Here is a 24,558-nt window from a genome sequence, read left to right as displayed (position 1 = left end):
CCTTTTGGGCTGAAATTTCTAGTGCCTGTAAGTAAATTTTAAATAGGAGATTTAAACCTTATACTTTGAGTTAAAATCTATTTGTTCTGGTTTTAAAGAAAATCCTTATTATTCTTGTCTAAGGAAGGGCATAATACAAACATCCAGGTCCTTCCTAAAAATGTGCATTTTCTGAATCATCATATCCAAGTTTTGTATCCTAGCATAGACATCTTCCCATGCTTGCCTGATGTTTTCTGCAACAAGATAGATGAAAATTTCTACCCAGTCAAGGCTCAAAATAAAACATGGTTAAATACAGGAGTAGAAGGAAGGTACCCAACTAAACCCAGAGAAAAGAGTTTAAAGAACCAGTTTCCATGTCACTGAGGCTTCTTTCTCATTCACACTCTGCAGCCTGAATGCCCTTGGTTATCACTTCTCAAGTGAGGTTTGCTCTTCACTGCAGAAGAAAAGGTGAGTATTGCACACAGCTTGGGGTTTGCAAGGTTTGGGAACTTTCATGAAAGCAGGGGAGGGGGTTGGAATTCCCTGGCTTTTCTACAGATGCCATTGGAACACATACATTTTAAAGTCAAGCTGTCACGTTTTGCTCCACTTCATCTGACTTAGAGAAATGCAACAGCAACAAGGAAGCCTTCCACCTCATTATCACTTGTCTCTGGTACAGTATGATACAAAAACTACATTTAAATTACAACAGCTTGAAAAAATTACTGAATGCTTTCCTCGGTTCATACATACATTGATAAAACAAACAAAGAAACCACAAGAAGAAAAAGTGGAGGATCAGGAAGAAGGCCAAGTTCTCAGCTTTGCACCTGAGGACACCCGAGCTGTTATGGGACAGAATAGAGGCAGATAGATATTCTGTGGCTGTCTCGATTGGAAGGGAAATGGGAGCATGCACTGGAAATCTCTGATTGATAGTGCTTACCAGTATTTAGCAGAAAGAAATAGGGAAAAAATTGCACGTAGACATGCTACAACCTTTACAGTAATTTTTCTCCAAGTGAAAATAAAACATAACCTGGAACAACTACTTAAAAAATTAACAGTAAGGATAAAAATCATATGACATGAAAGATTTTATTAGTACTATTTGATTACAGCTTTTATAGCATATTATTTGAAATGGATAAAAGGGATAGTGGCTTTTCTTACTGTATGTGCCTTGGATTTTCTGTTCTTTCTTGTACATTTACAGGTACTAATCTAGACACCTTCACACCCAACTACTCAGCAAAGGAGAAAATATTCAGACGTGCACCTGCAGATCAATTTTCTGTCTTTAAGCTGGAAGTATAAATTATATGACAGAAAGATGGGGAGGTTGCAGGTTTTTGACAAGATTTTATTTAGAATATATACAATCATGCACATATTCTGAGCTGGAAATTATCTCATTTGTGAGAAATAACACCTTTGGCTTCACTGAATGTAAAGCAAAGGGTTTGTCATGGTGGCTTCACAAAAGGCACCTTTAGGAAACAGTATCTTTTTAACAGCAGGGTGCTGAAAATTCGGTAATACTTAACACTAAGATATTGTTTAAAACCTTCACAATTGTAATAGCCATATCATAATTTTATAAGCCTTACACAACTACTTTTGTACTGTTTCTTTTGGCAAAGCTATTATTCTGAGAACAAAGACTGTAAAACTGACATTTCTTCATCCTCCTTTACATTATTTATTTTCTCCGTCTTTAACCCATTCCATTTACTTGCTGTGGCATGGGCAGCTGGATGCCTATTCAGCTTATTCGAAGAGCCTGGACCAAATGCTTATTTATGCTTATTCAATGAGCATGGAACCAAACCTCCCTTTGCCAAACTGTTCTTACCTCCTCTCTATTGAAACCTTTCCCTTTGCTGATTCATCCCGCCAAATTTTAGATGCCTGAGTGCCAACTTCGGGACCCCAGATGTCCTAAGATGTGTCTATAATCAGGTCTTAGCTACCCTGAATCCAGCCCCCTGTGATGGCAGCTGAAGAGCTATTGAAATGCCATATGCCTGCGGGTTCAAACAGAGACCACAGCTTGGGCTGGTTGTTTTTTTATCCCTTGTAGCAAGGTCAGAGAAATTGTCATCTTGTGAACTTGTGTTTCTATTTTACACAACTGTTCTAGAACCTAAAGGACAAAACCTCCTTGGACTATCTCCCTTTTCCCTACTTCTTGTTTGTGTGTATGTGTGTGCCACAGAGCTGTTCTCACAATCCTGCTGCTTGTGTCCAGCAGGACGTGGGAGCAGAGCGTGTGCTGTGACTATCTTGACAGTAGGGCTAATATTTTCTGGAACAACCAGTAGTAACAGGTATGTTGGTGTCTTTTCTATCTTGGGATAATGCAGCCCAATTACTAACAGGCACCCTGGAATTAGGGACAGGACGCTGAAGTTTTCACCTTCGGAGTACATTTATGAGCCTGGTTCTGGCAACACGAAAGAGATCTTGTAGCTGTCCAGTGGCCTGCAGCACATGAAACAAGTAGCAGTGATGTAGCCCAGCACTAATGCAGTCAGCTTGGTATTTTCTGCAACATTTCTGGAACAGCAAAGTCCCAGATCAACATAAAATACTGTGTCAAAATTTAGTTTTGGTCTGGGTCCCAGATTAGAGATATTTTGTCAGAATTAACTCCCCTGGCATGTCCAGGACAGGATTTTGAAGATCTCTCAGCAAGTGCACATGACATTGAAACTGGGTACGAGTCATTCCTCTCTCTGCTGTGAGAATAAGAGTAAGTAGTGTCTTAAGAAAGAGAAGAGCAGACTGTTAATGTGTAAATGGATATTATTCCAAGAGCATCTTTGGACTTGCTGTGCTCCAGATTTTGGGTCTGGAACAGAGACAGTCCTCAAGAGAGTATTGGTATCTGCACATCCATGAAATTGGAGAATCCAGTCCTAGCTTTTAAAAGAGCGAGTAATAATATGGCCCTGACATCCTTGAATTTATTTTCAAAGTCAGGAAATAGAAGGCGATTCACATTTTGTTTATGTGATCTTTCTTTGGTGCAGTGGGTTAAATTAAACCAGCCTCTGGACCAAAGCACTCAATCTGGTGTCTTTGAACCTGTCTTAAGAGCAGATTCACAATTTAAACATACAAGTTATTTATGAAAGGGATGCATACATTAGAGTTGTTTTTTCAGCTTTTCCTAGTCAGATCAAATACTGTTCAATAACATTTGTTTCCCTACCAGATATTCTGTCAGAATTCCTTCACAAAAATAAAATCTGCAGGAATTATAATACTTTTATAGAAGTCATGTCCCCTTTAACAAATTGATTTCTGTAACCCTCTATATTTCATTAGAATTGTTTTCCTTTAAGTAATTTCATAATTCTCTGTTAATGAGCAAGTGAAGAGTGTTTTGGACTAGATAGCATATGATGTCTAAACCACCAATCACTTCCCTACACCTCCTATCTCTCAAACCACCTGCTAATCATAACAATTGCTAATTTGAGTCCTTTTAGCCATTTCTGGTGTCAGTGACAACGTGGCGTAGCCTGCAATGGCCATTTGGCCACTCTCCCACCCACCTCAGCGCCTGCCTCTGCTGCTGCCCATTTTGGGCTCTATTGTTCTCTGCCTCTGCTGACCACAAGCAATTCCTTCTCGCCTAATCTCAGGGGAATCTCTGCCTTCACAATGGGGGCAGGGCCATTCGCTTTGTGTGCAAGATAATCTTTTATAGAATTGTTCTCAAACAGAGACACACACACATTATCCTGTTCACGCTCTTTCTGCTTCTGAAAGGCTGATGAGCAGCAGTGGGAAGGTCTAAAAAGCAGATAGGAAGTGTTAACTATCTCTGGTTACCGGTCCCCTTGTTGATATGCACTAAAAAATACATATGGATGTGGCTAAATGTGGAAATAACTGGTTTAAGTAATGGTTGTTATTTTCACACTCTCCCTAAGATTAAACCCAGCAGCACTTAGAATATACCTTGTGGCTACAAAATGATAACAGATAAACAAACAGTTCACTGGATTTGGATTTTATAAATACCTATGTGCAAAAACCATACCGAGATGGAGCAAGTGCTTCCCACAGTATTTCAAAAGAGAATGGAAAATCTAAGGTGATCTGTTAAAGGAAGCAGAACTGACAGCCCCTGCGCTCAGCATGGTATCTTCCTGCTTTATGAATGCTCTTCTTCCCCAGCTCACTCTGAACAGAAAACAAAATTTACTCGATTTCCCTGTCTGAACTGCTGAAATATGACTTTGTACTGGGCTTTACCTCTAGTCCTCCACTCTGAAGGATTTAAAGCCAGTCATTATATTACAAAGCAGGTTGCAGGAGAAAAAAAAACAAAAAAAAAAGGTAGAGTGTGCTGACCACCTGCTCTAATCAGGGTAGAAAAACATGTAAATATTATTGTTCTTTACACTGCAATGAATAAAGACATAGAAAGAATGTATCCCTGCTGCCTATGACATGAGTGACAATTTTAGATATTTCTTTCAGCTTTTAAAATTGCTTCTGTGATATATTCCAATCCTCTGCCTGAGCGGAGTACAGAATTATCTGCGATAACAGCATCAAGCAGACGTTTCTTCTTGAAAATATTTATACTTGACTTTACTAAAGGAGCGAAGAAAACGCTCAGAAAAATCTCAGCTCTGTCATTATGCTTCGCCCTGCTGAAAGCCCTCCTCCTCCACCTCCTCGGAGTGCAGCCCGCGTAGATGGCTCCCTCTAGGCTTTGATACCCAACACAGCAGGAGGAAACGCCGGCGGATCAATAATCCAACCCTACATCTGCCCATGTCCAAATCACAAAGCAACAACAAACCCCCGAGAAGATCCATCCAGCTCAAGGGAAACGGCTGCTTCTTTGCCCGAATTGCAAAGCCAAGCAAAGACCACAGGCTCACCAGTGCATGAAACAGGGATGTTACAAAGATTTTGGAATATCTTCTGACAAAAGTGCTAAATATAGAGGATGTCAAAAACAAATCTAACATGTCTGTCTGTCCCCTGGGACCGAGTCTGCTTGCCCTGGTAGGCGCTGGATTCATGCTCTGCAGCCAGGGCTGTAGTCACTCCATGCTTTGTTGTACTGCTGCCTTTCATTACTCTCTGCTTTAGCCAGGTGGTGAGGGCCACGCTCTGAAAAGCTCCCTGGGGTCCATGTTGTCTAATAAGTATGGATGTTGCCTGAGGCAGTTGGCTAGGTCCCTGTTTCTAAGGCCCAACAAACTCAGCTTATAGTGATTGGCAGATTTGGGGTTGAAGCGTGGCTTCTGACATGACATCGTAATTCATTCCACAGCGCTCTTTAACGTGTAAATTACCTGAGATATTAGGGAGTATTTTACTTTTAACCCTCGTGTGCTTGCATGTAATTTTGTTTTACAGCCGTGCCAGTGGACTATGGCAAGGTTTTACAGATGCAGGGCAAACAGAAAGGCAGCCCCAGGTAGCATGTTTTGTTACACCCTTTCTCTGTAAAACACAGTGCAGTAAAGAACTTCAACAGTTTAAATCAAGCTCAACAAAATGTTACAGATGTCACATGAATGTCAGACCTCAAACCTGGTATTTAATCACTTGGTTCAAAAGGAGCAATTTTGCAGTTGTTTCTATAGAGGAACAAGCTGCAAGCACCTCACAGTCACAAAACCATCCTTTTCAGCACAGCATCAATCTAGTCTGCACCTTTGCATGGCTTCCTCTACTGAGCTCAGTTCTGAGAAGAAGCTGTAGATACTGCTGTGTACGTAAACATAACTACGCACACAGACCAGGACTCATCATGCTACTCTCTGCTCACCGCTACAGCTTTCATGTGGAACAATCAGTAAAGCAAAATTAAGACTATCCAGTGTTAGCTGATGTAGAGTAAGATATGATTATTTTAAGGCAGGGAAAACAGACAACATATTTTGTATCAGTACTTGAGTTTTATCAGAGAGTGGTATATTTTACACAAATTGTTGCCCCAAACCCCTCCAAGTTTTGCCATGACTAGGTTTTAAAGCTTGTCTTTAAAAAAAAATCTGGTTTTGAAAATTAGCTTTAAAACGGTGTTTGTAATAATGATTTCAAGGATGCTGTCTGTGCTGCTTTGACCAGAGCAGCCTAATTTTAGCATAGGTGGGAAGAGAAGGGGCTGTAGTATATATGTGAGGCAGGCTCCTGACTTTCCTCCCCGGTGCCTCTGCTCACAGCACGGGTCTCTGCTGAATATGTGGAAAAGCCCCTTGCTTTCAATAATTACTGCAAAATAGTTGATATTTATAACTTGTAGCTGCAGAGATTTTTCAAGTTACCCAGCATTAAACCAGCCTGGCAACCATTTCATTCAGTGCTGAGTGCTTTGAAAAAATATACCCTGAGAGTGCTGGACTGTCCTTGAGTTTCTCCGATGCCAACAGAATCTGGAAGGATTTAGAATCCTGTAGAGGGTGGCTAGTGAACTGAAGGGATAGCTCACAAGCTGAAATAAGATAACTGGGCCTGTTTTGAGGCATTTCAGAAATCGGCATTGCTACAAACATTTTTTGGACACCCTCATTCACAATGGCATAAGATCACTTCCAATTTACAGAAATTCCTTTATCTTGGACTTCAGCAGGAAGCTTTTGGCCTGGATATTACTGAGTTAGCTTTAATTTTTTCCCTTATCCCCAACACCATCAGTGCTCTCATCCTTTGCTCACGTGCCGTTAATCCCAGATCCACTTTCCTCACTTCTTGGTCCTTGTGAAAGTTTGCCATTTGTAATGGAAGCCAAAATAAATGCAAACTGTATTCAGACTTTGTTACAAAACCTTTACATGGTCCCAGCTGAAAACAACAGTCACAGAGTAAAATACCAACTCCTCCCTCCCTTAAAGCAGTGAACATCTTTGCTCTATAGTGAACAGATGCTTTTGGGATTGCCTTTGTTCATCACAAACCGTCCTTTGCAATAGTTTCAGCACTGGGCAGCTCCAGGAATTCCAAGAATAATAGTGCTCTTGAAGATCCCATTTAATTGGGATACAGTGAATCTTCCACAAGTATCCCATGCATTTCACTGTAATGCATCAATACAGTATAAAGGAAGTGAAAACTTGCCCTGAAAACCAGGTATTGTTTGTATGTGTCTGGCACCAACAGAGCCTTCAGTCAATATTAAATACCACACCAAATTAATTTATTTTTGATTCACATTACACCTAAACCTATTTCAGCAGCAATTCTTCTGGCCATGGTTTAAAAATAACAACACCCTGTCTCTTCTTACTACACTTTGCTGCAAATCAAGGTAAAGAGCTTCCCATAATCACACTCAGGTAAGTACACAAGATATCCCTTTTGTCCATTTTGAGTGGAAAACCAGCTTTATGGCTGTTTATGAGATGACAAGACAGTTGCTGAGCTCTCTCCTTTGACCGTGCCCGGCACTGCAGATGTTCAGTGGGGGCAGGAATGGTTCCCAGCATTACCCTGTCAGGAGGCTGAGGGGAGATTTTCCCCTGCCCACATCTGAAATTCCACAACACTTCATTTTTTTCTTTGTCCATGTTTTCTTGCATAGAAACCAGATCATTTTTTAGTCACCCAAAGCAAGGTTTTTCATTTTAACAAGACACATTCTATATTGCTGTGAGGCTGAGGAAGACACTGGAGCTGCAATGGCTCAATACTTGGTGGTAAGAAGCAGAGAGAGTTAATCAGTGCTGAGCCAATATTTCAATATAATGTTAGTGGGCTTGGTGCTATTTTTAGCCCCTCTGCCAGCTGTAGTCATTGTAGCTCCTGTGGCTATTTTTGACAGAGGGAGAACATTATCTCTATCTACCTGGCCAAATTCTTATCCTGGCAATTTTATCCTCCCTGCTGAAAAAGCTTGTATAATGCAAATAAACACGTTCCTCCTGTTCCTTCTTCAGTAGCACACAGCAATATTACGCTTCAGGAGAAGCTGATGTACCTTTCTTCCACAGGTGAGAGCTGCCTGGGTTATGGGTGATGTCACTTGACATTCTGACAGTGGGACCTATGGAGGTGGGGGTATTGCTGTGCATTGCAGCATCGCTGTACTCCAGAAACCCTGACAGCCCATAATGTTATTGAGGGCAGATTCCAAGTAGTGTCTTGCCTGGTCCCTTCTGCCTATTCTAATTATGAACGACGTGGGAAAGCAAGCACATCTTCTCATGCACCAGGTCCACCACAGCATGCATTGCCAGCACTTGAGATAGGACAACATTTTTTTCAGCTCTTTGCTTTTGTTGAGCCCACTGCCTAAACACAACACAACAATTCTTTCCTGTGTTTACAAGGCCTTTTGTTTCATCCAACACATACTTCAGCCATTGAAGTTACACATATCCCTGATATTTAACTATTAGATTAGAAAGTGGAAACTTCCCAGGTAATGTGAACATCCTATGGCATTTCAAGATAAAATTTTGAGCCAGCTATCTTAGACATTGTTGCTTTAATAAGCTGTACAGCATTACAGTAAAATGAGTATAGATTTGAGCATCCCCTTGTCACGAATATAGTCTTGCTACCAAATGATTTTAAGCTCAAAGGCCTTCAGATTTTGCTTTCAAGTCAGACTATCCCCCCAAACCAAAGAAAAACCACCTGACTAGATCACTGCTCTTTCCCTTGCTTTCTCCATTTTCCTTTCATGACACAATACAGGCATTCTACAACAAATGCTTTACACCCTCTGCCTCCTTCCCTTTTAGTGGGAGAACCACTTCTTTTCTGAAAGATCAGCCACCTAAGGCTCATTTTCAGCATGAGTATGTGTGGTTCTCTCCTTGCTTTGAAAGATGCCAGGGAATGCTGTATTCACAGGTACACTGAGCACAAAGTTATCTGAGGGAAAAATGATCTGTAAGTCTGTCAGCCATCTAAAAAAAAGGAAAGCATTTAATTATAATCTAACTGCAGAGGCATTCCGTGTGTTTTAACGGCAACAATAAAGAGGAAAACTTTCATTACCAGGTTCTGGGATTCAGCTGTGCATCTTTCCTTAACACTAATAGGACACTCTGCTGTTTCTGCCCACCTAACACTGAAAAATTACTCAACAAAAATTACTTGTCTAGTGCAATTACACCCTCATCTTTCAATTAGCATTCTCTCTAGTATTTAGGGAGGGCTTTAGAAGCCCAGCAAAGAGAGATTTCCTGGCTGAACAAAGTCATCTTCTTACCAAGTAGATTGCTTAGCTTCAGCCTTTCAGTGAGCACAGGATCCCGAAAGCATTTCATCCTCATTACTGAATCGCAGCACTGCTGGTGAAGTGTGAATGTGGATGCTTTGGTCTTCTGGGAAAGGGGAGCTTAATATTGAATAAACAACTATCCGGGGAGAAGCAAAAGACTAAAAGGAGCTTCTAGGGCAGAAGAAGGCTAAAGCCAAATATTTTTATTGGTATCATTTTTCTTTTAAAAGGGAATGAGCCACTTAAGTGTTTCCTTTGATTTGTATTTGGCTGAATGAATTATTGTCAGAGAGAGGGAAATGCCTGTAATGCAATCCTGAGTGGTGAGGTACACAGCTCATATAAGAAAATACCAGGGACCTAAAAGAGGGTAATGAGCACACAGCAGCGCTTGCGTACATGAATCCCTCTCTGACACTGAGAAAAGTGAAACATCTAACAAAACCATCACCAAGATTCTTTTTACATTGCCTCATTTTCTCCCATTTTGAATGATTTCAGGCTCAGCAAATATTTTCTTTCATTTCTTGGCATTTTGAACAAAGAGTACTTTGAGAAAAAAAAAGCCTGTCCTCAGAAGCGAGGAAGGTGTGGTGGTGGCACGGAGACAGCTCCTGGGGGAGCTGGGTGAAGGCAGCACCACAGGGAGAGAGCCCAGAGACCAGTCCCTGGGGCTGCTCCAGGGCAAGGACAGGGACTTGTCCTCTCACTTCCCAGGAGAGTGGCTCACCCTGTTCTCGCAGAGCCTTTTGAACTGAGGTCACTATGATCTCACCTTTCACAACGTTTTTTCTCTTGTAAAAATAAGTATATTAAGACAGGCAGAGGCATTCCTGTCCCCTAAGCTAACTGAAGATCTTGCTTAGCATTATTCTCTCCCTTTCTCTGGCTGGACAAATGCTTGGGCATTTTCAAAAAGCAGCGATCAGCACTGCCATCAAAGTTTTAAAACACATGGGAGCAATTCCATGCTTTACAACCTGTTTACTATTGAGAAAAACCCCAGCATTTATGGACAGAAGAAAACAGGATAAGAGTCAATGTACAATGCACTTCGGAACACTTACAAAATTTTTCATCAGTTCAAGGTTTGTTGGCTTTTTCTTTTTAACATTGTTAATTAACAGCTAATGAGAGTGGGAGGAAAATGAACTATTCCAGTAAATCCTGATGCAATGAGGAACTTCAAAAGGTCCTTGCTAAATTTTCTAATGTTCCTATTTTAAACAAAAAACATGTCTCTAAAATCAGATTAAACCAGGGCTGGCATTTTACCACCTATTGTGCCCATCAAGCCCTGAAATCTGCCCTACAAAACCCTGCTCTGAATGCGAATTTTCACCAGCAGCTGGTTTGATACAGGAAGAGTAGTGCTGGATCAGCCCAACAGAGGGCAATGGGATCCATGGACCTGAAGCTGCTCCACACCTCACAGAAGATGGTAAAGCTGATCACAGCCCATTCACGTAGAAACCCCTGCCATTGTTTTCAGTGTTGTGCCTCTATTACACATAGTGCTGCCTAACCCAGAGAGAGAAGGAAGGGAACAAAGCATGACTGAGGGAGAAGAGTGCCCTAGAAGTCTTCAAGGAGTACTCACATAGCTGCATTGCTAATGTAGGCTCCTGTGTTTTGGGTGGGGTTTTGTATTTGGTTTTGACTGTCTATGTTTGTTTTCAGTTCTGTAAACTGAGAGTCTTGAGAGAGGCCAATCTGCCAGGCACATCTGACATGAGGGGTCAGAAGCTGTGGCAGTAGCATGAGGGCCCCTTATTTGGTTAATCAGCACGCTACACATTTTGCAATGGGGCCTCTTAGGGTACTCTGCCTTGGGAGCATGTCCAGCTTGCACAGGCAAAGATCAGCTCTGCCGAGGTCACACTGTTTTTAAGAGCTGTATGGGTTATAATAAGCACATCTTTGCTGAATAAACTTATTTTCATTGCTTTTCATTTTACTTTTGGTCTGTATGGGAGCAGGAGGACCAAATGAAGATTAAAATAGGGTATTCTGGAAACAAGTCACATCAAGATGGAATGAAGAATCTGGGAATTATCAACCAAGGCCTATTCTTAGGAATTCAGCATGCCAGCTCATCTCCCAGTCATGCTCAGACAATGTTTCTATAACCAAATTTACTTCCCAGTATTTATTTAAACACAGCGTCCAGATGCTACAAGCAATTCAGACTCTTAGCACTAATAGATTGTGGCCTTGTCTTTGCAAAAGCACATTAACAAACTTTATTATTTTGCAAACTACTCTGCATTCCTACAGTAAAACAGAACAGCAGGAAAGCTCAAAATTCAAAATACATGTATTGAAATGAGTGATGCTTTTTTCAATTGGTAGTAGGTAATTTCACAGATATTTAACTTTTGTTGTACGTTTCTCTCAAAATCAGTATCTGGAAAAATGTGAATTAACAAGCATCTGTGTGGTGGGAGGATGACCACACAGCGATTTCAAAATCATGCTCTCATTACTGCTAAAAATATAGTTTGTTATCCCAAGAAGGGATGTAACACCTCTGTAATTAGGGACTGCTCTGGCCTCAGGGGAATCCTAATAAAGCAAATTTCATACATTGATGTGCTTCCCATTGCTTCATTTCTTTGTTCTATCACCCTGTTGTTAATAACACCCTGCAGCAAAAAATGTTCATGAAGCCAAGAGCTGTCCAGATAAGAGAAAAGGTCATGATCCCCCTAGTGCGCGTTCATCAGTGAATGGACACCAATCTGAAAATAAGAGGATGCCTGTCAATATGGAATGGAAGGCAGCAGCATAACATCAAATTAAAGCCAACGAATGCTCATACAGTTGTACTGGGCTCCAACCTTAACCAAAAATCAATAGTCAACAAAGTATTACAATATGAAGTGACTGAATCACTGGGGAAAGAGGTGGCAGAGGGAGGAAGCGCATGAAAGCTTTGCAAACATTATTATACTTATATACACATATGCACACAGATGATGGAGAAGATGATGCTCTGTTGCCTCTAAATTTCAGCAGGAAGCAGAGCCTTAGTTACCAGGGCGTGGAAATATGGTACAAGGCTCCAGTGATCCCGGTATTGTTATTGGAGGATGCAGCAGGTACACCCCTCCTCTTAAACAAGGTTCTGAAACCAATAAAATGTACTACATGTAGCCTTCATGTTTGATCACAGCCCCCAATACTAGGGGTGACTGCTGATCATAAGTCATGTATATTTTATGGCAATTCCTTTGAATAATCACAATAGTAGCAAAAGTTTCACTGGACAAGCAATGTCAGATGGCATTGTGGGAAGCCGGGACTTTTGCCAAGGAAGAGATACAATGAAAATAGTGGTTTGCCTTTGATCTTTTTTGATAGGGTATGTTTGCAGGGAAAACCATCATGCCATTACTTTTCAGATATCACTCATATTCCAAAGAGTTCACCTTTAAAACCTCTACATTTATCAGTAAATCTATGAACAGCAAAAATGTAAATTTCTATCTCCAAGTCTAACTTTTGGAATTCTGTGCTTTAATATTAGGCTACTGATAGCTTATTCCAAAACCACTCCCAAGCAGTTAGGAAACTCCAAAAAGCATCAGTAGAATTTGGTTCAGGCCCTAGAGACATGGGGGATCACTCCATCCCTAACTACAGGCAATGTTCAAATTAAAAAGTCTTTATTTTTCCCCGTAATTTCCAAAATGAAGAATTAAAAACAACAAAATGTCTGGAAAAAAAATATATAAACCCATGTAGCTATCCATAGGCTGGTAATTGGTTTTTAACCTGAGAAGCTGAGACATGAAAGAAAACCAGGGGATTTCCTATTTGTACATTGTTTTCTGGTGAAACAAATCATTTAAGCAGTGAGCTGGCCCTCTGGTTTGGTGCTCTTCATTTTGCCCCACTGAACGTACAAGATTAATTTTGCTGCCTGAAGGCCACCCTGCACATAAATAGGCCTGATGTTGGAAAATGACCTTAATTTTATCCATCAGTTTTGTACCCAGAGTAAGTACAGAAGCACTTTATAGCCCTTAGACATCTGATGACCAGATTAAACATGCAAATCAGATAGCCGGACATCTACGCATGATTAATCATCCCTTACTTGAATCTATAAACCTGCACAAATAATTAATTTTAAATTTTACCATAATTTCTAAAGATAAAATACATAAACAAATTCAGAGGCTGCATTTGAGCACTTCTAAAATTCCCAGAATGTACATTTATAGCTTATCAGAGAAGCAGGGAAATTTAAGATCCTTCTGGGGTTTCAGGATGAGTTGCAGGAAGAATCTGAAGCAGGTATTAACTAGGATGGGGCCCAGTTGTTCCAGACACTGCACAAACCATGCAGTGAGAACCTTAGATCAGATTATGAACTAAAAAGAAAGACCTAGGTAAATAAATGACAAGAAAAAAGAAGATTGCAAGGGAGACATCCCAAAAAGGGGAGATTAGGTGAAAAGCATATCAGATCCACTGAACTGTGTTATTACAGTTGTTTCTTTCCTTCCCCTTCAAAAATGCCTTGTATTAAGTATTTTATTGAGGGAAAAATTAAGACTGTGTGTTTACTCTTCTGCTTAATTGCAGGATGGGATGAAGAAAACAGAAGTCAGTCTCATTTTCAGAACCACAAGTGAATGAGCCTACACTTATGTACGAACTTTGTTATCTGACCTCCACACTAGCTTGGTGCTTTATGGGAGAACTATGTTGTAGCCTTTTCTTATTACCCAAGCTATAGATTTACAGGACACTTAATGTCTGCATCCTACAATGCACTGTCAGTTCCAGTAATACAGGGACTCTCATCAACCACTTTTTGTTTGGTTTGATTCTTCTGGGAACCTTGGGCTCCTTCTCATTTTCAGGGCAAACTCTACCTGGAGCTCAGGGTGTCTCAACAGCTGCATCGTAAGCAAATCCTCAGGTTTATTACCCTGCTAATTAGGGTCACTGCCCACTAATAATTTAGCCAATAATAGGATATTTTTTAATCAGCCAGTCATTGCATTTATTATTTCGTTCAGCTGAAACTGTAATAAACACCATGAAATACTTTAATTTATGATACTTCTACCCATCATAAAAGCATTTAACCTGGCCCTAAATTTTCTTAATGGTAGCCTTCATTTCTATTATTTTAGATCTTTTAAGACTCTATAATACATGTTTCTAGTAGGTAGACTTCACTGTCACTTAGTGCATTAGCCTTGCTTGCCAAATCCACTCCTGAATAAAAATGTATGTTTCATTCTCTTGCTAACAAGGATTATAGCAGAGAAGTGTGCTCTTACTAGATGTGATTACTACAGTCTGTAGCACTGTATTAGGGCAGCATGTACATTGACTACCGAGGATCTTGTAGACCAAATAGACCTTTCTGAAATCCTGCAGGTTCCTACTCCAGACAACCATGGGAACTATTCAGGGGTCTGGCTCCACTCCTGGTGCAGTTACCGAGAGATGGCAATGGCATTTGTGAGGCTAGCTATAGGGCACATGACCCTCAAGAACCTCCAGGAAAGATCTTGCAGCCTTCTCACCTGAGAGCTTCAGGAACTCTGCACTGAAAAAAACAGGTAAGATCAAAGCTGACATTTTTGCTATTTTCATCCTGCTGTTAGAGGAAAGACTTGTGTAAACCTATTAAAAATGGCGAGTGAAAGGGAAGGAGGAGCTGGTAGTATTGTGCCACATCAATGAAAGGTGTTGCAGCAAATTCTTGGAAGCAAAAAGAGCAAACCTCTAAAAATGGACACATGTTGGAGAAAGAAATACCATGACTGACTAAAGGTTTCCTTGAGTATTACAAGGTGTCCTGGGTTCAGCAGTAGCTGTCATTTTTCTCCTTCTTAGTAGCTGGTGCAGTGCTGTCATTTTGACTTTCAGCCTGGCAACAGCGCTGGTAACACCAATGCTTTTAGTTGTTGCTAAGTAATGTTTAGTTTGACCAAGGACTTTCTGAGTCTCATGCTCTGCCAGGGAGGAGGGAAAGCTGGAGACAGGACACATGACCCAAACTAGCCAAAGAGGTATTCCATACTGCAGCACATCATGCCCGGGATGTAGAACTGGGGGCAGTTATCCGGAAGGGCTAGATCACTGCTTGGTCAGGCTGGGTAACGGTTGGTGGGTGGTGAGTGGTTGTATTCTCTTCCCTTGTTATTTCCCTTATCATCATTATTATTGGTGGCAGCAGCAGTGATTTGTGTTATACCTTAGTTACTGGACTGTTCTTATCTCAAACCATGGCAGCTGCATTCTTTCTATTCTCCTCCCCATCCCTGGGGGGCGGGGAGGAAGGGGTGGGGGAGTGAGAGAGTGAGACTGCGTGGCTGACTGGGTTTAAACTACAAGACAAGTAAGCAATGATGTATGCAGTACATAATGCCAACAGCTCATCCTGACAAGCAGAGACAGGTAGAAAACCAGAGTAACAGTCCTTTCATGAGGAAGGAGTATTAACCATGAAAATGTTTTTCCACACCAACAGGGCTGAATGCATTAGGATGAGGAGCAGAGATGAGCAAAGCAAATCCTGAGAGGTAAGGAGCTTGTCAGCATGATATTGATGTCACAAGTCATGCTGATACCCAGGTAGTAATAGCACTATTTTTTGTAGCTATTATTTGTATTAAAGTAGCTGAGATTAGTATCTCTTTGTGTTAAGCCTTTAAGCGAGGAAAAATCTAACCCCCAAAGAGAGTGCAGTCATCAATAATAAGACAAGCAAAAGCCGGGAAAAGGTGTCATTATTATTCCCATTTTATAGCTGGAGAACTGGGATTAAATGATGGCTTGGCTTTGTGAAAGAAGATTTGGGAAGGGCTTTAACCACGTTTACTCCAAGCACGATGACAAGGGCATGTGGGATATGCAAATCTGGTTGGAAAAAAAGGCTGCTTAGGCAATCAGGGAGTGTCCGACCACGATTGTCAACTCCTGACCTAACTTGAGCTACCCATGCGCTGGTCTGCCCACATGCAACGCTGGATCTGCAGCTTCCCATGCACCCTGTCACCTGCTGTTTCGACCCTCGCCGTCCATACAGACAAGTGTGAGTAAGCCCTTCCAGCCTGCGCAGTGGATTTTTTAGGTGAAGCACAGCTTGCGCAGAACTGGCCCCACCCTTTAAACCTGAGGTTTAAGTGCCACGGCCTAGTTAGGTAGGGTGGTGACAGCAAAGTCCACAGGTTGTAGGTTTTGTAAGAGTGTCCTCCTCTTTGATGGAAGACCATACAAGGCTAGATGAGCTCCATCAGCCTGGGTTTGAAGATAGGAGTTTTCCTTCTCCTATGAGAAGGAATCTTTGCTAATGAAGATTCGGGAAGACCTTTACCCATGCATTCTGAGCAATGGGTCAATCACAAGTGACCGATGACACAATAGCACAACAAGCGTCTAGGCAAGTTCTTAGAGATGTTCAGTCATAAACCCGCAGATGGTAGCTTCGCGCCAGTGGCTCCTCAGCCAAGTGCATGCACCAGGGGTCTGAACCTGTGGTTCCTCTTGTACTGAGCAGGATTACTATTGCAACAACACATCATCAGTAGGGTAAAACTAACCTGTCTCACAACGAGCTCAGGGAGGATGGAAACCTCCCGCAGAGCAGAAGGGCAAAAGCATGCTTGATCTTGATTTTCAGTACAAATACAGACCGTGAAAGCAGGGCCTCACGATCCTCCTGGCTTTTTGCGTTTTAAGCAGGAGGTGTCAGAAGTTACCACAGGGATAGCTGGCTTGTGGCAGCCAAGCGTTCATAGTGACGTCGCTTTTTTATCCTTCGAAGTCTGCTCTTCCTATCATTGTGAAGCAGAATTCACCAAGTGTTGGATTGTTCACCCACTAATAGGGAATGTGAGGTGGGATTAAATGACATCACAAATAAAGCCCCAACTCTTTGGTGGAGTTGAGACATGGAGCCACATGTCCTGATTCTACAGCTTCTGCTTCAACCACAAGATCAGCCTCCTCTCTCTGTATAGAGAATATATAATGGGTAATCTCTATATATAACGGGTAATCTCTATATAAATGGTAATAGCAGGTAAATAACATACTCCCACCTAAAAATCTCAAACTACTTAACTACTTACAAATGCTAACTGATCCTAATGATGACTTTGAAAGAACAGTATGTACCCTCATAAGCGTTCTCTTGATCCAAACAGGCAGGCTCTGCCTTCCTTTGCTCCAATAATGCACATCATAACAAGTTTGCCAAATTGTCATCCTGGCATTGAAAGTATCATCCTAATTCACACTCGGGATGTAGGGAAAAGAAAAGCATGACATATGAATGAATGTCTGTAAAACTGTTAAGTACTCTGTCACTTTTACCGGATTAGGACGCTGCTTGTGGAGTACAGCCACAATATATATCTTGACACAGATTCCTGCCAGCAACCGAAAAATACTGCAAAAGATTGCCTGAAACAGCAGCCACAGCAGGAAAAGGATGACAAGGCACAGGGAACCTTCAGAACTGTGGCTCTTTTAGCCCTGGATACCTCAAGGCAAAAGGTCCCTGCTGTGCAACGGGGAGTTGCAATGGGGAGTGCTACAAGGCTGGACATTACTAGGGGCTGTAACTCCAACCTCAGCCACCTAAGGAAGATGATGTGATCACATCTCAGGCAGATTTTTCTTCCTTAGGCTAGGGTAGGCTCCTTGTTATAACTAAAATTACACCTTAATTTATGGCTTTATTTGTTGAGCAATGCAGGGTTGATGTCCTGTGTGAGGAAAAGTGATATTTCCTTTATTAGCACAGTCTTTTAATGTAGACTTACATCTGTGGCAACGACCAACACCACAGGGCAGTATTTTAAGTCTTCCTCCTAATTTAACACATCAGAGCATATATTTTAAAAGATACTTCTCAGCTTGCCACAGGCATTAACATGCTACAAATTAGAGGAGAAATCTAGGTGCAACCCCCATGGCTTTGCTTCTTCCAAATGCTCAATTCAACCAGACAGAGAAGACAACACTGCATGTGTTCAGCAACTCTATCAGTGGCTTATGTTGCTAAAAAGCACCTGGTAGCAACAGATAAGTAGTGGCTGCAGGGATTGAGGGAAATTCATCTCATTCTGGATCTGATGACTTGGATGCTTTGTTTCCTCCATCCTTTTCCAGTTGGAGGGGAAGTGCTCTGTCCTGTGAGGCAGGATTCCCCATCAAAGTAGATAAGTTGTGGTTTTTTTTTTTATTTCTGTGTATACTTTACTTCTGTCAAGCAAGGCCCCAGGAAAAGGACAGATTAAGTGGGACGAAATGTCAGTAAATAACAAACTGTTGATCCAGAAGAGTAAAGGAAATTAATACGGGAAGGGTTTATTTCTCTGAACACTATGGTAACCCCTCCAGACTCCAGGGATATTCAAGGAATATTATAGGAATCTCATGTTTCTCAGAGCACGGTGGGGATAGCAGCAGGCTTTGGAGGAGCAGACTGCAGTAAACCATGGGTGCAGTTTCAACAGGAGCTCAGCTCCAGACCCTCATGTGGTGGCCTAATGATCTGCAGCAGCAAGGCTGATACTGTTAGAGTCTGTGAAATCAGAGCTGCAGAAATAGTGTTATTCAGGAGCTGGCTTGTCAAGTACCACAAGGGTGATACTAATGCAATGTAGCACCTAGGGAATGCTGGACACTGCCATGAGCTGAAGGCCCTTCTGCACACATAAACAAGATAAACATGTATACACCTGGTTCATGTGTAACATGACATAACAGACCAACAATCCTGATCACAGTAAAGCTGCTAAATACAATTTTTAAAATGGAATAGAGGGTTCTATAATTATATGAGATATTTCACAACTCTGAGAAAAAATATAGTTGTCATAACATTAAAGAAGCAACTAGGAGTACTCTTCAACAAAACTGATATTTATATTTTTGCCCAGAAGTGAAAAATTGAACATTTGTTGTCTGATTCAAAGCAGACTGTTATTTCTGGAGACGTTAAATGCACAGAAAAAAACCTCAGTGAAATTTGATATTATAACAGATTTATGAGCTTTTAAAATACTAATTCTGTTTGACAAGCACTACAGCAAGATACATGCAGCCAAAATTACCCAAACTATATGCTATACGAAGAGTTATTACATGCTGCCCCCCTTATGTGTGTTACTCAGACCTAGACTGTCACCATCTGTGTGTTGTGAAGACAGTAAGAACTCATTTCATAATTAGTATTGGTGGCAAGAGCTGTACCACATAAGCACAGTGTTCTACATAACAACAATGTAGCTCGATAACAAGCTTAGCATGTTTAAGCATAATTGGTTAGAGAAATCAATCCTCTTCTCTGGTGTAATTGTTGTGCGTGCCAGTGAGCAACAGGACTGAACCTGAAAGAGCTCTGCTAGATGGCTCCTTTTTGCTGCAGGTTCATATTTTGGTGCAAGTACTAAGGAACATACTCAGAAATCGAGTAAGGAGGGTAGGTAAGAATGTTTCTTCACCTATTTCTGGGCAGACCATAAACAGTAGTTGCAGTGAAAGGCAATTTCTCCCATCATGCCTTGTGCTCTATTGAGTTCACTCAAGATGTAATTGGAAAACAAATACAGCAACACCATCACCAGGACAGACACAAGTGCTTGTCTTGGGAATGAGCTGTTGTATAATGTGATAGGTCTTATTTCCACTGGCACTTTTTATTCTTATCTAATAAAATACACCGCCACAGCGTTTATAAGCCTATAGTAATAATTAAACCTCATACATGTATACTGGTACTCTATACATTCAAAGGGATATTTTAATAAATATTAAACAATAAGAATTCGCCAATGTCTGGAAAATAGAATCTAGCTCATCACCAAATTATTCTGTTAATATAACATTCTCCTCCCCTCATACACTTACACAGCACATAAGGAAGGTGTAAGTAGCAGCTAATTAAAGTGGATATTTCTAAACAGAAATGCTTTTGCTAGAAATAGTGCATGGCACCACATAGTTACACTTATTTTTAACCTTTCTATTTGTACACATTTCCAGTGCACTCAGTAGTATCCAAGTGACTCACAAGATTAAAGATGCACCCATACATTTACTATGAAGTCCATAATCTGTACAAAGAAAATAAAGAAAAAGCAATTACCGGTGAGAAATGCCACACTTGTTAAAAATACCACCGTAAACTTAAGAAGCTAAATTTGATGAGATTGCACTTTTGATATGACTCATTTGTTCAACAGTTTTAGTCTTAACAGGTACATGGCTGAACCTGAAAGGGTAATTTCAAAATAAATGTATAGCTATTAGCTGCTGGACACCACAAAAGTCATACCAGAATAGCATAGCACAGTCCAACTAAAAATATTTCAAGAGAGACAGTGACACTGCCAGTGACTGCAGCCAAGAAGCTTTCTGTCTGCATTGCATGGAGTATGATTTTAGACCTGAAAGCATTTCTCGGCTCCCACAAATACACTTTCTTTTTTTTTTTTTTCCCCAAGGCTACAAGCCCATAGGCACAATGTGTAACACACACAGGAATCCACGGCAACCCAGCATTATCCGTAGCCACCTACCTGATATGACAGTGCTGTTAATTATGTCACACCCACTAGCTAACACAGGACCACAGAGATGCTTTGGGTAGATGTGTTTCAAACTGCACAGTGGCTTTAAATGAATACACCATATTCAATACAGGTACTGCTAACGGTTCACCTCTCTTACAAATGTTCATGTCACAAAGACTCCCCACACCCCATCTCTGCTGATAAACAGAAATCTTAATATTCACTACAGGAAGTACAAACATATAGAACTTGTCAAGTAGTATTTAGCCTCGCTTACACCAAATACCACAATTTGGTTACTTTCTCCTGTCTGCTTCCTGTCTGCTAAGTGTGATGCTTTTTTTCTACCTAATATCCTGTGAAGGTGCCAATTACCCTGCTGCTTATCAGCTAAAAACTATGCTTTGTGCAAAGGGAGCATCAATTATTTGTGAGCAGAGAGCAAAGCCTGTTTGAATCATAATGATAGGATGCTGGGGCTTCCAGCAAATAGAACATATCAAAAGGTAACATAAATCTAATAAAGTGTGGGTCATAAGGGATCATCTCAGAAGTCCACACTTCAATCTTTAATTGTTACACTTATGTTAGTTTTGCAGAAGGCAAGGCTGTGAGTGTACATGAGTTTACTATCGTTTAATAACGGAAAAAATCCTACAGCAGAAAATATATTTTCTTCAAGCAACATTGTCTGTAAGACACATTTCTTCCACTCGATTCATTCGAATCATTAGGCTTTCTACTTCGGTGCTGTTGTTTATGCCTTGATTCTACACTGATAACCATTTTGCAGCAAACCCTCCTTGGTCTCAGCCAGACATAAACATGCTGCAAACCTCTAATCCTCTGCAGATTGCAGAGAGAGGCTGTAAAATGATTTTGTGGGGACACCAGTCTCTTTATTTGGTATCAACATCGCCTTTACAAGCTTCCCCCCCCCTCCTTTCAATTTCAGGCAAGCTTTTGTACATGGGGGGATATGGGACAGAAAGATTAGGTTATTCCTTGAACTACCTCTGTAAGGTCAATTCTTTATATGCTTTTGAAACCCAATTTGAAGGGCTTGTCCCTACTTTTTCCTCAAGGATTGTGATTCACAAGGGTTACTACAAGAGACCATTATCTTATCGTAACACCTGCTCCAAGTGGTGGGACTGCAGGGTAGCTCCTGCAAACCAGCTTCTTTTCTATTACAAACCTGCTTACCTGCTGACTGACACAGTCTCATTCAAATGATGTACAAGTGTGTCCCAACCATTTATAGGATTATTGTGCTCCTCTTTCATGAGGCTAGTATCCACCCCAACTTGGATCAGAAATCAGGAGACGGTGCTTCTGTGGAAGATCTGACTACTCAGACTTGCAACATGTATGAAATAAATATCACAGTGGTTTCTATACCTACAGTGGCATGGGAGTCTTATTTCAGATTATTACCCTGTTACTAGGAGGGCAGCAATGCTGCTGCTTAGAAAACTGTTGAAACCTATTAAATTACAACAGTACAGAATATTACTGTAAGACCACTGAGCCTTAGGCAAAAAGGTTCCTAATTCCTAAAACATTCCTACTTCCTAATGAGTGCACAGAATACTGTATCAGTACTGTAAGAGAAAAATAGTGGTGTCACAGTCTCAAAGACTCATTTAAAGCATGACAGGATTAACAAAATGCATATACACACAGTTATAGAGGCAAGCCTCTAGTGACAGCTGTCATCTGGCAATAGCTGTCACACAATAGTCAGAGGTATGGGAGATGCTTGAAAAACCCAGGGCAGCAGACATGACAGTGTGATGGAGAAAGAGGCAGAATGAGGCAGCTGCGGAATGACGCCTTTTTCTGCCTCATCTCTGCACATCTTAGACCAGCCTACAATGTTCTGTGATCAATTATGATACCTGCAGGTCTGCTTAGGGATCTAAAGAAATTCAATATTTTCAGCTGAAGCTTTCTTCCCAGCAATTGCAGGCTTCTAGCTTCCAGAAAATGCACCCCACACACCAGTTTGTAATCCTGTGCCTCTCACAGCAAAGAGCACGCAGGCATTCTTTGTGCTAGGAGAAAATATGCTGCTGACACCCATTAATCACTGGTGCTCTTCAGAGGAACTGATGGAACAGTCTCTTTCTTGTATTACTCATTTCAGTGAGTACCCACCATTTTCCTTTTCCACTGGTTATGAGTCATAGGGACACAGGCTTCCCTGTCAGAGCACAGCAATCTCCCATCATTTGCCTGATACAATCAATTATTCCTCTGGCACAGCACCTGGAGTACAGCCATCACCAATATTGCCATGCCTTCACCTCTGCTCCTCTATGCTGCCTTTGGAGGCATTTATCAGGACATGGGATTAGCTCCTGCTGAAGTCCTCAAGTCACAGCTTGTAACTTCAGAAAATAGCCCCTGAAGCCAAGGCACAATTATATGCCCTATAAACCTATGCAGGAGAGTAAAATGTGTTGCTCCACCTTCCTGCCCCTGATCCTCACAGCACATAATCCTCACGTGGCCCCAGAGGCCCACAGTTTGGGAGGGATTTGAGAGACTTGGGCAAAGCCAAGCTGACAAACTCACAGGATGGGATGATATTTCCTAAGAGTGAGCATCTACACAGGCACAGATTCTTTCTGCTGCCAAGCAGACAAAATATGGGATGAACTGCATTTCTCTGGGCCCCAGGGATAGCTCAGTTCCTTGTTTTGCAGCCTGGCTGGGACAGGGGACTGCAAACCAATAAGCTGTGTCACAAAGCAACCCAGTTATAAGACAAGCTATTGAAACCAAGGCTTCCAAGGCTGCAGTACCTGAAGTGATATTTAAGCCATTTCTGAGTGCTACACAAATAGTCTGTGGGCAGCTGACTGCTTTCTCCTGGCATTTATGCAGCTTGGCCCAGGACCAGGCCTAGCAGTTATTGTTGCCGCAAATAGGGATAGCCAAGAAACCTAGTTAATATAAAGATACAAATTAATATCAGCAGTGAAAAACCACAATCTTATCAGAGAAACAATTCTTCAACTTGCACAGCCTTATTCAATTCACAATTTCTGGGAAAGGACGGAGAATTAGACAGACCTTGTTGTGACCGTGAAAGTAGCAAGTATGAGAAAATGGGGGACTTCTAAGATACACAGGGAGGGCATCAAGGCCACGAAATACAAGCAGTTGTATAAGCACACACTATTGGGCAGCCTAGTAGAGTTCAAAATACCACCTGACCTATGCTAAAACATGCTGTAAACAGGGCATCAGAGTTTGGACAGCCTCTCTGATCATGGAGTGCATGGTCCGCTGCACACACCCAGTTGTGTTTCCTTGTGTCCAGTCTGACATTCTTGCCTAACACTGCATCTATCTCTGCCTTTAATTAGCAGGCAAGGAAGTAAAACCGCACCACTTAGGGCCAAAAAAATAGAAGGTCCAAATACATACAGCACTATTCCCACATCTCACCTAAAATACATGCTGATTATAACCCCTTTAAAGGAATAAAGCTTTGGGAAGCTTGGTTTGATTTGATCACTCCAGTATGACATTTTGGTAATCCCTTTTAGAAGAGGCAAGTGCATTTTGCAGACAGGGATCATGGTGGGATATGGGGCTATGGCATTACTGCATCCTCTGTAACATCAGGGCTCTTCTCACACTGTGCTCAGGCCCTTCCTGTTGCTGAAGGCTGAAACTGTTGCTTTGGTGACTGGTGAAGCTGTAGCAGATCCGTCAGGAATCAAGGTGCTGTGCCAGTGCAAACATTACGTGACTCTCTGTGGGTGCATACAGGAAAATCTTTGTGGGCCT

At 41.4% G+C, this 24,558-nt stretch overlaps 1 long non-coding RNA gene across 1 annotated transcript in view; it reads right to left on the bottom strand.

Annotated features, from left to right (window-relative positions):
* LOC134167087 (uncharacterized) overlaps window positions 1–24,342 on the bottom strand; it is a 41,589-nt gene extending 17,247 nt beyond the window's left edge. Inside the window, exon 1 of the long non-coding RNA XR_009966067.1 lies at window positions 24,214–24,342. This is a non-coding gene — a long non-coding RNA (uncharacterized LOC134167087). The remainder of the gene's footprint in view (window positions 1–24,213) is intronic.
* Window positions 24,343–24,558: the final 216 nt, after the last annotated feature.

This window comes from Pezoporus occidentalis, unplaced genomic scaffold, assembly GCF_034315485.1.
Source record: "Pezoporus occidentalis ecotype Australia unplaced genomic scaffold, CSIRO_AGI_Poc_V1 ctg11, whole genome shotgun sequence".
NCBI classification, from domain to species: Eukaryota; Metazoa; Chordata; class Aves; order Psittaciformes; family Psittacidae; genus Pezoporus; species Pezoporus occidentalis.
The sequence above is the reverse complement of the archived record's forward strand: the minus strand, read 5'-3'. Positions and strand labels throughout refer to the sequence as shown.